The 15092-nt window shown below is 47.0% G+C and overlaps 1 protein-coding gene across 1 annotated transcript in view; it reads left to right on the top strand.

Moving 5' to 3' along the window:
• LOC118940348 (voltage-dependent P/Q-type calcium channel subunit alpha-1A-like) overlaps nt 1–15092 on the top strand; it is a gene marked incomplete at its 3' end in the record, with an annotated part of 236254 nt that overhangs the window by 188058 nt on the left and 33104 nt on the right.

Here is a 15092-nt window from a genome sequence, read left to right as displayed (position 1 = left end):
GGAGGTGTCGAGGGGGACATAGAGATGAGGAGAGAGATAGAGAGTAGGTGTCGAGGGGGACATAGAGATAGAGATAGAGAGGAGGTGTCAAGGGGGACATAGAGATGAGGAGAGAGATATAGAGGAGGTGTCGAGGTGTACATAGAGAGAGATAGAGAGGAGGTGTCAAGAGGGACATAGAGATATAGATAGAGAGGAGGTGTCGAGGGGGACATAGAGAGAGATAGAGAGGAGGTGTCAATGGGGACATAGAGATATAGATAGAGAGGAGGTGTCAAGGGGGACATAGAGATGAGGAGAGAGATAGAGAGGAGGTGTCGAGGGGGACATAGAGAGAGATAGAGAGGAGGTGTCGAGGGGGACATAGAGACAGAGAGAGGAGAGATAGGGAGGAGGTGTCGAGGGGGACATAGAGATAGAGAGGGGAGAGAGATAGAGAGGAGGTGTCAAGGGGGACATAGAGATAGAGAGAGGATAGAGATAGAGAGAGACAAGGAAAGGGGAAGAGAGAATAGTATTGAAGGCACTGACAGAGGAATGGATGGAGATAGAGATAGACGGAGGGGGGTGAAGGGGGAGATATATATTTATTTGTAGTTATTTTTTACCTTTATTTAACTAGGGAGGAACATAAGGAATAGTACGGGAGGGAAAGAGAGAGGACAGCTCCCCACTCTCTTTCTCACCCATCCTCCTCTCCTCTCTCTCCCCACTCTCTTTCTCACCCATCCTCCTCTCCTCTCTCTCCCCACTCTCTTTCTCACCCATCCTCCTCTCCTCTCTCTCCCCACTCTCTTTCTCACCCATCCTCCTCTCCTCTCTCTCCCCACTCTCTTTCTCACCCATCCTCCTCTCCTCTCTCTCCCCACTCTCTTTCTCACCCATCCTCCTCTCCTCTCTCTCCCCACTCTCTTTCTCACCCATCCTCCTCTCCTCTCGCTCCCCACTCTCTTTCTCACCCATCCTCCTCTCCTCTCTCTCCCCACTCTCTTTCTCACCCATCCTCCTCTCCTCTCTCTCCCCACTCTCTTTCTCACCCATCCTCCTCTCCTCTCTCTCCCCACTCTCTTTCTCACCCATCCTCCTCTCCTCTCTCTCCCCACTCTCTTTCTCACCCATCCTCCTCTCCTCTCTCTCCCCACTCGCTTTCTCACCCATCGTCCTCTCTCTGTGTCAGTCAGACCTCTCAATTTGGGTTTGCCCTGGAGACTGCGCATGTGCGTGTGTGTGCACTGTAAAAGTGTGGGGGATGCTGCTCTTGTAAGTAGAGGTGGTGAATGTGTGTATGTTCTTCAGTCTGTACATCACTGCTGTATGGTTTATGAGAGAGAGAGAGAGAGAGAGAGAGAGAGACCTCAAAACACTTATCTGTGAGTCCAGCAGCAGCTCTAAGGAAGAGCAATCAGGAAGCGAGGGGGAAAAGACGGAGAGAGAGCCGGGAGTATTGCAGTGGTAACAGAGGGAAGGAGAGAAACGTCACTCTGTCTCTCTATTCCCCTTGGCTCTGGAAAACAGGGGAGGGAGAAGGAGAGAGAGAGGGAGAGGGAGAGAAACATCACTCTGTCTCTCTATCCCCCTTGGCTCTGGAAAACAGGGGAGGGAGAAGGAGAGAGAGAGAGAGGGAGCGGGAGAGAGAATAGGGAGGAGCAATGGAATGGATGGTGGACTGGTAAGAGGGAGCGAGTGAGAGAAGGGAGAGGTAGAGAGATGAGAGCGTGACGTAGGGAGAGGGAAGAGAAGGATGCAGGGATGATGATGGTGATACTTAGAGTGAGGGATGGAGGCAGAGTGAGAGAGGTCTGGGAGCAGGGAAAAGGATGGGAGGAGACCCAGAGAAAGTGAGTGATTAAGAGATGGGGAGGAGAGAGAGGGACATGAGACAGCAAACACCTTGAGGAGAGGGAATGAGAGCAAACGTGTGCATGCATGCGTGTGGTGTGTGTGTTTGCGTGTCTATGTATCTGTGTGTGTGTGTGTGTGTGTGTGTGTGTGTGTGTGTGTGTGTGTGCGTGCGTGCGTGCGTGCGTGTGTGTGTGCGGTAACCTGGTTTTCATTGGTGCAGATGATCAATCACCAGTACAGTCTTGAGACACAGACTCTCTAACAGTCTTATCCTGTGCTCCGACACACACACACACACACATAGACAGATACATAGACACGCAAAGACACGCACACACCATACACACACACACACCATACACACACACCATACACACACACACACCATACACGCACACGCACAGCATCACTATGCAGCATCACTATGCACACTGTCACGAACCGGCTCGAAGCCCACAACCAAAAGTGAGACAACGTGGAGATAAGGAATAACAAAAATACATTTACTAACTGAGGTAACCTGTATACAATTAACAATGGTGTCTGTAGTCAGTAATCGCTAGCGTAAGTGGTGGTGTGTATAGCTGTGATGAGGAGGGTTGAAAGATGCCAAACAAACAAACAAACAAACAAAAATGCCACAACCAAAATCCAACAGTGTGTCTGCATGGTTCCAGTCTCCTCAGTGACTGGGGAAGAGGTGTATTTATCCCGGGACAGACCCGGGCCCAGGTGTGTCTGCATGGTTCCAGTCTCCTCAGTGACTGGGGAAGAGGTGTATTTATCCCGGGACAGACCCGGGCCCAGGTGTGTCTGCATGGTTCCAGTCTCCTCAGTGACTGGGGAAGAGGTGTATTTATCCCGGGACAGACCCGGGCCCAGGTGTGTCTGCATGGTTCCAGTCTCCTCAGTGACTGGGGAAGAGGTGTATTTATCCCGGGACAGACCCCGGCCCAGGTGTGTCTGCATGGTTCCAGTCTCCTCAGTGACTGGGGAAGAGGTGTATTTATCCCGGGACAGACCCGGGCCCAGGTGTGTCTGCATGGTTCCAGTCTCCTCAGTGACTGGGGAAGAGGTGTATTTATCCCGGGACAGACCCGGGCCCAGGTGTGTCTGCATGTCGCTGACGACCCTCCCAGCTCCGCCCACCGACGTCCTAATGCGGAAAACAAGAGGAAAGAGAAAGAAATCGGCAGACAGAGTGGGAGGGTCGTCACAACACACACACACACACACAGACAACATTGAACTATACGCACACAGACAACACACACAGATGCACAGACACACACAGCATCACTAGGCATGGCCTAAATACATCAACACACAACTCAAAAGATGCTCAGTACCCACAGAGAGATTACCATGATCACTCAAATAAAATACTCTACTAGATATTTCATGTATTATTTAAAAGCTTGTTTGTTTTGTAACCTACACTATGCTATACCTGTCCAGTCTGCGTGTGTGTGTGTGTGTGTGTCTGCGGGCGCGTACGTGTGTGTGTTTGTGTGTGTGTTTGTGTGAGCTGCACTTTGAAGATAAAATACCTCCTCCACACTCCTGCCCACAGCTTTGATTTCTATTTACAGACAGACCCATCCCTACACACACACACACACACACACACACACACACACACACACACACACACACACACACACACACACACACACACACACACATACACACACACACGCTACAAGATGCAAACGCAAATGTGACACACACATTGTCTATTACATACAAATAGACACACACAAGGTGTTGGGGTTGAAATTGTTGAGAGTGTGTGTGTGTGTGTGTGTGTGTGTGTGGTGTGGTGTGTGTGTGTGTGTGTGTGTGTGTGTGTGTGTGTGTGTGTGTGTGTGTGTGTGTGTGTGTGTGTGTGTGTGTGTGTGTGTGTGTGTGTGTGTGTGTGTGTGTGTGTGTGTGTTGAGCTAACAGTGATGAGTGATATACTGAAGGCTTCGTATCTCTTTGTGTGTGTCTGCACTGCGAGTCGTGACTGAGTCTGCCACTGCGGCCATGTGAGACGTGTGTGTGTGTGTGTGTGTGTGTGTGTGTGTGTGTGTGTGTGTGTATCAGTGTGTGGTGACTTCATTCTTGGCACACACATGGGAAAGAGAGACATGGAGAAGTAGAGAGAGAGTGACAGAGCGAGAGAGAAAGAGAGAGGTAGATACAGAGTGAGAATGATAGATAAAGAGAGAGAGAGAAAGAGAGAGAAAGGGAGGGAGAGATAGCGAGAAGGAGGAAGTGTATTCTCCTGCCTGTTTAGTATTCATGTCAGTCAACATTGCATTGGTTTAGAACGTAACCTCCATTGTGATGTCACAATGTAATGCAGCTAAGTGTCCTGTCCTCTGCTGTAGCTGGCTGAACCTAATGACTACATAAGGGCTTCATGACACATTCATAACTCATGCATAACACATTCATAAGCAGTATGTATGCATTCAGGTAGTGTCTTGACCTTTACTGCAGTGAAGTCGGAATGAGGAAAGACTAAATGAAAGTTACAGTACAGTTCAAAAGTTTGGGGTCACTTAGAAATGTCCTTGTTTTTGAAAGAAAAGCACATTTTTTGTCCATTCAAAATAACATCAAATTGATCAGAAATACAGTGTAGACATTGTTAATGTTGTAAATGACTATTGTAGCTGTAAATGGCTAATTGAATAATACCCGCAAAACACCAGTCTCAACGTCAACAGTGAAGAGGTGACTCCGGGATGCTGGCCTTCTAAGTAGAGTTGCAAAGAAAAAGCCATATCTCAGACTGGCCAATAAAAATTAAGATTAAGATTAAGATTAAGATGGGCAAAATAACACAGACACTGGACAGAGGAACTCTGCCTAGAAGGTCAGCATCCCGGAGTCGCCTCTTCACTGTTGACGTTGAGACTGGTGTTTTGCGGGTACTATTTAATGAAGCTGTCTGTTGAGGACTTGTGAGGCGTCTGTTTCTCAAACTAGACACACTAATGTACTTGTACTAATGTCTCTAATGTACTTGTCCTCTTGCTTAGTTGTGCACCGGGGCCTCCCACACCTCTTTCTATTCTGGTTTTTCTCAGAAAAAGAATAGACTGATGAGTTTCAGAAGAAAGGTCTTTGTTTCTGGCCATTTTGAACCTGTAATCGAACCCACAAATGCTGATGCTCCAGATACTCAACTAGTCTAAAGAAGGACAGTTAAAACTATAATCAGAACAACAGTTTTCAGCTGTGCTAACATAATTGCAAAAGGGTTTTCTAATGATCAATTTAGCCTTTTAAAGTGATCAACTTGGAATAGCTAACACAACGTGCCATTGGAACACAGGAGTGATGGTTGCTGATAATGGGCCTCTGTACGCCTATGTAGATATTCCATTAAAAAAATCAGCCGTTTCCAGCTACAATAGTAATTTACAACATTAACAATGTCTACACTGTATTTCTGATCAATTTGATGTTATTTTAATGGACAAAAAATGTGCTTTTTTTTCAAAAACAAGGACATTTCTAAGTGACCCCAAACTTTTGAATGGTAGTGTACATAGGCAGTATGTAAGTCATGGAGCTGTCTAATGTAGTCGTTTACAGTAGCTAGTGTCCTCTACTGCTGCATCGTGGTCAGATGGTAACACCTAAAGGCTATATAAGGACTTCATAACATATTCATAACCAACACATAACACATTCGTAAGCAGTGCGTATGCATGTAGCTAGTGTTCTGTCCTCTTCTGCAACTAGGTCAGATGGTCCTACACTACATGAACAAAAGTATGTGGACACCTGCCCATCGAACATCTCATTCCAAAATCATGGGCATTAATAAGGAGTTGGTGTCCCCTTTGCTGCTGAAACAACCTCCACTCTTCTGGGAAGGCTTTCCACTAGATGTTGGAACATTGCTGCGGGAACTTGCTTCCATTCAGCCACAAGCGCATTAGTGAGGTCAGGAATTGATGTTGGGCGATTAGGCCTGGCTCGCAGTCGTGTTACAATTCATCCCAAAGGTGTTCGATGTGGTTGAGGTCAGGGCTCTGTCCAGGCCAGTCAAGTTCTTCCACACTATTCTCGACAAACAATTTCTGTATGGACCTCGCTTTGTGCACAGGGGCATTGTCAGGCTGAAACAGGGAAGGACCTTCCCATTCATAACCCATACATAGCACATTCATAACCCATACATAGCACATTCATAACCCATACATAGCACATTCATAACCCATACATAACATATTAATGGAAAATGTATAACCCATACATAACACATTCATGGCACATTCATAACCCATACATAGCACATTCATAACCCATACATTGCACATTCATAACCCATACATAACACATTCATAACCCATACATAGCACATTCATAACCCATACATTGCATATTCATAACCCATACATAACACATTCATACCCCATACATAACACATTCATGGCACATTCATAACCCATACATAGCACATTCATAACCCATACATTGCACATTCATAACCCATACATAGCACATTCATAACCCATACATAGCACATTCATAACACATTTATAACCCATTTACAGTAGCCAGTGTCCTGTCCTCTGCTGCAACTGGGTCAGAGCTAAGAAAAGAAAGTGTATGTTTGTCCCCTCTCCATTTAAAAAAACCCCAATGTGATTTTAATGATGCTTAGCAACAGAAACATTTCACCTGATGTTAACACAGTCGGACTTCAGAGATACCAACAGGAAGGAATGGAGGTCGTCTGGAAAGCTGAAATGTACTGTATGGGAGAGAGAGAGATAAACAAAGTCTGCATGTACAGTATTTGAGAAAGGATATGTGAAGGAGAGAGGGGATAGCGAGAGGAGAAAAAGAGAGAGAGGAAGACGGAAGGATAGAGAGATAGATAGGAAGAGAGGCAGAGAAGAGAGAGCTGGCAGAGCGAGAGAGGTAGGGAGGGAGAGCGACAGAGAGCGAGGGAGGAGAGAGAGAAGGAGAAAGCTGGTAGAGAGAGGCTGGGAGGAAGAGAGAGAGACAGGGAGGAGTGAGAGAAGGAGAGAGCTGGCAGAGAGAGGAAGAGAGAGCGACAGAGAGAGGGAGGAGGAGAGAAGTGGTACCCGTGTGAATATTGTCCCGCTGCCATCACTTCCATTATCATTATAAGCCTGCAGTCATTTAGAGGCCTGACTCTCTGCTAAACACTAGGACACTGTACCTACCCTATAGGACAAACACACACACACACAACACACGTAGACACACACACCACACATACACACAAACACCAAACACGCACACACCACACACACACACACACACACACATTCACATACAGGATAAAGTGTGCGCGCACACACACACACAGGATAGAGCATGCACACCTACACACACACACACACAAACACACTCATTGAGTAGCTAATGTCCTTGCGAATGCCAGATCACACGCTGGTCCCCACAGAGAAACAGGTGGAGGATCAGCTAGCCAGGGAGAGGGGGAGAGAGGGATGAGGGAGGGATGGAAAGAAGGAGGGAGTGTAGAGGAGAGAGAGGGGGAATGTGAGGGCAGGAGAGAGAAAAGGCCAAAGGATGGAGTGGGGACAAGGTGACGAGAAAGGAGAGAGGGACAGCTGGTCACAGATGAGAGAGAGAGAGAGATGAATGAGTTGGACATAACCAGGAGGAAGCATTCATCCCTCCTTTTACTGCTCTCTCCTTCATCCTCCCTTCGCCTGACTGGAGGATTGGCAGACTGGAGGAGGCAAGGAAGCAAGGGAGAGATAAAAAGAGGGAAAGGAGAGATGGAGAAAGAGTGAGTGAGTGGGCAGGTGGAGGAAGGATGTAGAGATACTGTGGTGAGCGGGGGATGGACAAGGGAAGGAAGGATGGGAGGAGGGAGAGAGGAAGGTAGGGAGAGCGTGACTGGACTGGGTGGTTAGAGGGGGTGACTGGACTGGATGGCTAGAGGGGAGGAGAGAGGGGGTGACTGGACTGGATGGCTAGAGGGGAGGAGGGAGCGGGTGACTGGACTGGATGGCTAGAGGGGAGGAGTGGGGGGGTGACTGGACTGGATGGCTAGAGGGGAGGAGTGGGGGGGTGACTGGACTGGATGGCTAGAGGGGAGGAGGGATGGGGTGACTGGACTGGATGGCTAGAGGGGAGGAGGGAGGGGGTGACTGGACTGGATGGCTAGAGGGGAGGAGGGAGGGGGTGACTGGACTGGATGGCTAGAGGGGAGGAGGGAGGGGGTGACTGGACTGGATGGCTAGAGGGGAGGAGGGAGGGGGTGACTGGATGGAGCCAGTGGGTCCATCAGCTGAGTGTTAGCACTGGAGAGAGAGAGAGAGAGAAGAACAATGTAGGACGAGAGAAAGGGAGAGATGTTCAGAGAAGGAGAGAGGAGAGGACAGAGACAGTGGAAAGGGAATAGAGAGGGAGAGAGATGTTGAGAGTATAGCAATAGAGTGTTTGTGATAAACTAGGTGGGAAGGTGATGTAGCCATTATCATCCCTCAACCCCCTTCAGCTGAGCAAGTAGACTCTTCCAATAATGGAAAGTGATTGGGGCGTACCATGTCTACTGTGAAAAGCGGGGTTGACCGGTGACATAATGGTTGTAAAGGGAAGGTTGATGTGCCATAGCCACATAGAGGGTGGCTTATTGTTGCAGGTTGTAAGAAAAATAGCATTGTGGATTTGAACAGTATATTTTTAGATGGTTTTAACTGTTCAATATTTGACTTAATTTCAGATTTTCACATTTTGTTGGTCTGTGTGTGTGTGTGTGTGTGTGTGTGTGTGTGTGTGTGTGTGTGTGTGTGTGTGTGTGTGTGTGTGTGTGTGTGTGTGTGTGTGTGTGTGTGTGTGTGAGGGGCTATAGGGCTCAGTTGGAAACATTGAGTGGACAGGAGCTCACACTGAGCTAACACATGGCACTCCCACATGGTTTTCAGATACACACATACAGACACACTCATGCTATACACACCATATGCGTACATTCTTTCACACACACACACACACACACAGACACACACACACACACACACACACACACACACACACACACACACACACAGACACACACACACACACACACACACACACACACACACACACACACACACACACACACACACACACACACACACACACACACATACACACACACACACACACACACACACACACACTCATGCTATACACACCATATACGTACATTCTTTCACACACAGACACACACACACACACACACACACACATACACACACACACACACACACACACACACACACACACACTCATGCTATACACACCATATACGTACATTCTTTCACACACAGACACACACACACACAGGAATGTATAAGAAGAAAGACACAGAGTATATCTGACCCAGATTCCTTTGCTCCTGTATGTTAATATGATGTTTTACACCACACATACCCACACACTACTGTACATCACATACTAGATAAGACTGTGTGTTTGTGTGTCCACACACTACTGTACATCACATACTAGATAAGACTGTGTGTTTGTGTGTCCACACACTACTGTACATCACATACTAGATAAGACTGTGTGTTTGTGTGTCCACACACTACTGTACATCACATACTAGATAAGACTGTGTGTTTGTGTGTCCACACACTACTGTACATCACATACTAGATAATACTGTGTGTTTGTGTGTCCACACACTACTGTACATCACATACTAGATAAGACTGTGTGTTTGTGTGTCTGTGTTTGAAAGCATGTACATTAATGGTGTGTGTAGCGTGTGTGTGTGTGTGTGCGTGTTTGCTCAGTGTGTAGCAGTGCAGAGAACCCACACCTCAAAAAAGAGTCAAACAATCGCTAGGAGACCCTCTACCCGCCTCGTTGCCACGGCAATGCCGAGATTCCATCAATGAATGAGGGCTCCGTTGCCATGGCAACGGTTATGAATGAGAGCAGTTCGGTAACCGGGGATACTTCCCGAAAAAAAGAGGAATCATCGGTTGCCATGGCGATTCGGGGAACGGGGAGAGACCTCCACCATCTTCCTCATCATCATCTTCTTCATCATGTTTGTCTTAGTTGAGGCGTTGGGTTGTGAACATACAGTAGTCTGTATCTGTCTGGGTGAGTACACACTGTGATGTTGGTTGGAGAACGTTCACGCTGACACGCTTCTATCAGGCAGTTGATTTTCTCTTCATTTCTGGCCCTCTCTCTCTCTCTCTCTCTTACTGTAATGTATAGACATACCCTTCATACACAGGACTGTGCATGTACACTGACTTTACCAAACATTAGGAACACCTTCCTAATATTGAGTTGCACCCTCAGAACAGCCTCAATTCGTTGGGACATGGACTCTACAAGGTGTTGAAAGCGTTCCACAGGGATGCTGGCCCATGTTGACTCCAATGCTTCCCACACTTGTGTTAAGTTGGCTGGATGTTCTCTGGGTGGTGGACCATTCTTGATACACACGGGAAACTGTTGAGAGTGAAAAACCCAGCATTGTTGCAGTTCTTGACACAAATTAGGGCACCTGGCACCTACTACCCTACCCCGTTCAAAGACACCTACTACCCTACCCCGTTCAAAGACACCTACTACCCTACCCCGTTCAAAGACACCTACTACCCTACCCCGTTCAAAGACCCCTACTACTATACCCCGTTCAAAGACACCTACTACCATACCCCGTTCAAAGACACCTACTACCCTACCCCGTTCAAAGACACCTACTACCATACCCCGTTCAAAGACACCTACTACCCTACCCCGTTCAAAGACACCTACTACCCTACCCCGTTCAAAGACCCCTACTACCATACCCTGTTCAAAGTCACCTACTACCAAACCCCGTTCAAAGACACCTACTACCATACCCCGTTCAAAGTCACCTACTACCAAACTCTGTTCAAAGACACCTACTACCAAACCCCGTTCAAAGTCACCTACTACCAAACCCTGTTCAAAGACACCTACTACCCTACCCCGTTCAAAGACACCTACTACCATACCCCGTTCAAAGACACCTACTACCATACCCTGTTCAAAGACACCTACTACCATACCCCGTTCAAAGACACTTACTACCCTACCCTGTTCAAAGACACCTACTACCCTACCCCGTTCAAAGACACCTACTACCATACCCCGTTCAAAGTCACCTACTACCATACCCTGTTCAAAGACACCTACTACCCTACCCCGTTCAAAGACACTTACTACCCTACCCTGTTCAAAGACACCTACTACCCTACCCCGTTCAAAGACACCTACTACCCTACCCCGTTCAAAGACACTTACCACCCTACCCTGTTCAAAGACACCTACTACCATACCCCGTTCAAAGACACCTACTACCATACCCCGTTCAAAGACACCTACTACCATACCCTGTTCAAAGACACCTACTACCATACCCTGTTCAAAGACACTTACTACCATACCCTGTTCAAAGACACCTACTACCATACCCTGTTCAAAGACACTTACTACCATACCCTGTTCAAAGACACCTACTACCATACCCCGTTCAAAGACACTTACTACCCTACCCTGTTCAAAGACACCTACTACCATACCCCGTTCAAAGACACCTACTACCATACCCCGTTCAAAGACACCTACTACCATACCCTGTTCAAAGACACCTACTACCATACCCTGTTCAAAGACACCTACTACCATACCCTGTTCAAAGACACCTACTACCATACCCCGTTCAAAGACACTTACTACCCTACCCCGTTCAAAGACACCTACTACCATACCCTGTTCAAAGACACTTACTACCATACCCTGTTCAAAGACAGTTCAATGTTTTGTCTTGTCCATTCACCCTCTGAATGACACACAGACACAAACCATGTCTCTTGTCTCAAGGCTTAAAAGTCCTTCTATAACCTGTCTCCTCCCCTTCATCTATAACCTGTCTCCTCCCCTTCATCTACACTGATTGAAGTGGCTTTAATGACATCAATACGGGATCATAGCTTTCACCTGGATTCACCTGGTCAGTCTGTCATGGAATGAGCATGTTTGATATACTCAGTGTGCAACCACATTGGTTTCAGTACATTCACGCTGACTCACTGCAAAATCTAGCAGGCAGTTGACAGTCTCTTCTTTTCTGGCCTCCCTCTCCTTCTCTGTTTTACTGAAGACATACCGTTCGTACACAGTGGAGGCTGCTGAGGGGAGGGCGGCTCATAATAATGGCTATGTCTTTGGGTTCTAGTTATGTGTGTGTGTGTGTGTGTGTGTGTGTGTGTGTGTGTGTGTGTGTGTGTGTGTGTGTGTGTGTGTGTGTCTGCAGGTTGATAGACAGGTGTTCCCCAGTAGAGTGGCCCTGTCAGCACTCTCCACACACCTCTCCTCCGTGTGAATCCCTCGCCACTCTACCATACCTCCCTCTTCTCCCTCCCTCCATCTCACCCAGTCACACAGACACCATCGCCTCTCTCACATTCTCTCTCTTCCTCACACACACCCTGCCTCTCTCTCTCTTTCCCTCCATCTCTCTCCTTTCTCTATCCCTCTTTCTCTGTCTCTCTCTCTCTAGGGTATCTCTGTAGGATTATATAGCAGATTGTCTCTCTCTAGTCACACAGAGCAGTAACACTGCTTTTCAATCTCTATCTCTGATGGGCATCGTCCCTATTTTACCTCCATCTTCCTCCTCTTTCATCTCTCCTTTATTTGTTCCTCCTCTACCTCACTCCTTTCCTTTCCCTCCTTTCCTTTTCTCCTCCTCCTCTTTCTATTCCTCTCCTCCCCCAAAGTGGCTCCTCCCCCTTCCACATGTCATCCTTTCTGTAGCTTCTGTCAATTTCCTATTTTCTCTCCTCTTCACTCTCACTCTCACTCACCCATCCCTCCATTCTCCTCTTCCATCTCTCTCACTCCTCCATTGCTGCCCTGGTTTCATTCAGTGTGGTCCCTACTAGACACAGTGGTTGCCCCCTCTAGTGGTGGATGCGTGTACATGCAGTTGCCGTCGGACAGGGTTTCCAAGCCCGTTTTAGTTTTTGCCCTTACTGTCTGTCTTTACAGAATATAGAACAGTTATGTAAATATACAATGGTTGAGACTATTGAGACGTTTTGGAGAGACGTGTGTGGAAGGAAGGAAGGAAGGAAGGAAGGAGAGAGAGAGAGAGAGAGAGAGAAAGAGAGAGGGAGAGAGAGAGAATGAGGTAAATAAGTGGAGAAGGAATCATTCAACACCAGCCAACTCCATCCGTCCCTCCCTTCAACCCTATATATATCCCTCTATCCATTCATCCATCTCTCAATCCCATGATTGGTCCTCTCCTTGGGGTGAATAGTTTAGTTTCTGCCTTCCTCAGTTGCTCTCGCCAGCAGTCCTGTTAAAACCCTATTGAGTGAATGACTGGTCTGGCACGCACATGGACGGACGCGTACACACACACACACACACACACACACACACACACACACACACACACACACACACACACACACACACACACACACAGTTCAAACCCCATTGAGAGAAGGACTGTTCTGGCCAGATATATTATACCTGTTAATGAATGGGGCTCTTAGTGAAATGAGTCTGGAGCAGAAAGGGAGGAGGAGGAAGAGGAGAGGGGCCAAAACCTGACCTCGTGTTTTTTAAAGAGCGTTTGGGAGGAACTGTCTCAGACCGACCACTTTCTGTCTGTGTTGCGTCAGTTGTTATAATACAACTCTCTTACGCTGAGTGAATTATAGAAGCTGCATATCCCAACCCCACCTCTCTCCTTCTCTGTGTTTTTCCTCTCTCTCTCTGTGATTCTCCATCACACACGTTACCCTCCATCACACAAGTTACCCATGTCTTGTGTGTGATGGGGAACCTGCACTAACCAGCACCAAGTCCTCCTGGTCTGATGTACAGAGAGGCTGACTGTCAGAGAGATGGAACTGAGGGAGAGAGGGAGAGGGAGAGGGAGAGGGGGAGAGGGGGAGATAGGGAGAGGGGGAGACTAGTTGATCACTTCACACCGACCCAGGCAGCCTCTAAAAGAGAGGTCATATAGACCAGTCACAGTGACCATGGTGGTGTGACACTACACACATGACTCATGTGGATCACGTTACTATGGAGATGTGTGTGAGATCATGTCAGGTCCGTACTATCCGGAATCCTTGGGATGTCCCTACCCCAGTTGGTAAAGGGTACGGTTGGGGTTAGGTAAGGGTTGTGGATATGGTTAGGGTAAGGTTTAAGGCCAGGGTTTAGGGTAGGGACATCCCAAGGATCCCAGACAGCACTGACCAATCATGTCATGCGTGTGTTCCTGTGCTTTTTATGACTTTTTATACCGCAAATACTGTTTGTTTTCTGCTGAAATGGAACGGGTTAGGGCTACTGTTCCTACTGTTTCTTCTGTTTCTACTGTCTCCACTGTTTCTACTGTTTCTTCTGTTTCTACTGTCTCCACGGTTTCTACTGTTTCTTCTGTTTCTACTGTCTCCACGGTTTCTACTGTTTCTACTGTTTCTACTGTCTCCACGGTTTCTACTATTTCTACTGTTCCTACTGTTTCTACTGTCTCTACTGTTTCTACTGTATCTACTGTTTCCACTGTTTCTACTGTTTCTTCTGTTTCTACTGTCTCCACGGTTTCTACTATTTCTACTGTTCCTACTGTTTCTACTGTCTCTACTGTTCCTACTGTTTCTACTGTTTCTACTGTCTCCACTGTTCCTACTGTTCTACTGTCTCCACTGTTTCTACTGTTTCTACTGTTTCTACTATCTCCACTGTTTCTACTGTCCTTACTGTTTCTACTGTTTCTACTGTTTCCACTGTTTCTACCGTCTCCACGGTTTCTACTGTTTCTACTGTTTTACACTGTTTCCACTGTCTACACTGTTTTCCACTGTTTCTAATGCTCCTACTGTTTCTACTGTCTCTACTGTTTTACACTGTTTCCACTGTCTCCACTGTTTCTACTGTTTCTACTGTCTCCACTGTTTCTACTGTTTTTACTGTTTCCACTGTTTCTACTGCTTTTACTGTTTCTACTGTTTTCCACTGTTTTCACTGTTTCTACTGTTTTCCACTGTTTATACTGTCTCCACTGTTTATACTGTTTCTACTGTTTCCACTGTTTCCACGGTCTACACTATTTATACTGTTTTCTACTGTTTCTACTGTCTCCACTGTTTCTACTGTTTTCCACTGATTCTACTGTTTCTACTGTTTTCACTGTTTCCACTGTTTCTACTGTTTTTACTGTCTCCACTGTTTCT

This window comes from Oncorhynchus mykiss, chromosome 17 (assembly GCF_057628025.1).
Source record: "Oncorhynchus mykiss isolate SJ-2025 chromosome 17, ASM5762802v1, whole genome shotgun sequence".
Taxonomy (NCBI): domain Eukaryota; kingdom Metazoa; phylum Chordata; class Actinopteri; order Salmoniformes; family Salmonidae; genus Oncorhynchus; species Oncorhynchus mykiss.
The sequence above is the reverse complement of the archived record's forward strand: the minus strand, read 5'-3'. Positions and strand labels throughout refer to the sequence as shown.